A 1,832-nucleotide genomic window follows, 5' to 3' on the forward strand; every position below is an offset into this window, starting at 1 on the left:
CCTCAAAGTGTTAGCTGCTTTGTTCATCTCAGTTAATCTGTTCAACCCACTCTTTACCTCTTAGCAGCATCCTTTTCTTCTGTCCCTTTCCCTTCTATATAAAACCTTTCTTTCTGCCAGGCCATTCATAGCATCTGATGAAGTATGTTGCTGTCTATGAAAGCTCATTCCTCTCTGAACCAGTTAGCCTTTAAGATGCCACACTGCCCTACTTTCTGCCTTCTTCAGACTAATGCAGCTAGCCACCTTTATGTTCGTTTAAATAGATTGAACAGAGTAAGGCTGGGTAAATTAGATTGCACTTTGAATTCAGGTGCATTATGGAAAAAAATGACCTCTCTGAGGTATGATTTTTGTAATGAAAAAACAACCAAAGTGTATCTCTTCCCAGGATTAATCTTCCCAAATCCTCCAATTCTAGTGGGCTGCATCACTTATTAATTTGTAGAAAAGTTGCTCATTGACTTGTTTTGCAGCAACAGAGCAAGAATATCTCTGAGCAGCTCCTCATTGGGTTTGATTAAAAATAGATATTAAAAAAGAAGATACCATAGGCCCCATAGGCAGTGGGTATGGGGAAAAGTCTGAATATTGATTTCTGCTTCCAAAATAACATGAAAACCATGTTTGAAAAATTAAGTATTTGTTTTCTGGACAGCTAGAAACAGAAGACTTATGTTAGATATATATTGGTTAAGCTGTGGTCCTAATGAATGAAAGACTTTTGTTTAGAGATATTGACATATTTTGAAATCCTGTCTGCTCTGGAATGATTGTAGAAAAGGGGCAGACAGGGCCCAGATTGTCAATGGTATCCCAATGGAAATTAGACACCTAAATACTTCTGATCTGGGTCTTAGGGTATTTATACACGTACTCCAGGAGTGTGTGTGGTTGGGGGGGTGTTAATTGTAGTGGCTCTGAGAGCTACTCTAATTAAAGTGCCCAGAGTGTGTCTTGTATTAGCATCCCTGTGCTTCACAATGGTGTGGGGGGCACTTTATTTAAAGCTTGTTGAATGAGCTTTAGATAAAGTGCTCCTGCTGCCACTTTGAAGCATGGGGATGCTGATACACAAGATGCGGGAGGCTGCTGGAGCCCAGTAATTGCCATGCTCCAGCACACTCAATTAATTGAATCTGTTCTGATACACTTGGATTATAGCACAGCCTCCCTGCTCGTGTATAGGCACCCTTAGATGTTACATTCTTTGCAGCTGGAACAGTCATTTTATTCTGTTTGGTATAGTAAATTCCTGATCCTAGACTTCGGCCCTATAATACCAAGACTTTTTGTTTTTAATTTTGTTTCAAGGAAGAAATCAGTACTGAATTCTGTGGGCAAAGCCCAATAGTTAAGTTAAAAATTTCAAGTGAGCCAGAGCTCAATCATTCATGTCTGTGTGGCTGTATCACTGGGTAAGTATCCTCTCTCCCAGACTCATCAGTCAGGGGCTTCGGATACTCCCCAAATCCATGACAGGCATCCTATGTGCAAGCCTCAAGCTTGGAGGCCTTGGGGTTCAGATACCTCCTAGCCTCCGTCGCTCTAAGTCAAGAGACCTAGGAGCAAGACATGAGCAAAGCACAACCTCATTACCACATAATTGTGTAGTTGAGTTTCCCGCACTGGGGAAATTCTCAGCGTCAGCCTGTCTGTAGGGTGATGGACAGTTGTCACCCTGGAAAAACCACCTTCTTGATTGTGGTATTTTCCCTGCCAGTTGGATGATGAGATGCTCCAATCTGGAACCAAGACTAATTATGCACACAGGATAAGTCGTGCAAAAATGCGTTAGTTTGGCAAATATAATTAATGGCACACAGTGTTCC

At 41.5% G+C, this 1,832-nt stretch overlaps 1 protein-coding gene across 1 annotated transcript in view; it reads left to right on the forward strand.

Moving 5' to 3' along the window:
- Nucleotides 1-1,832, forward strand: part of TRPM8 (transient receptor potential cation channel subfamily M member 8) — a 180,221-nt gene that overhangs the window by 160,268 nt on the left and 18,121 nt on the right. The window lies entirely within an intron of this gene.

This window comes from Gavialis gangeticus, unplaced genomic scaffold (assembly GCF_001723915.1).
Source record: "Gavialis gangeticus isolate Ggan-Ray unplaced genomic scaffold, GavGan_comp1, whole genome shotgun sequence".
In the NCBI taxonomy this organism is placed as follows: domain Eukaryota; kingdom Metazoa; phylum Chordata; order Crocodylia; family Gavialidae; genus Gavialis; species Gavialis gangeticus.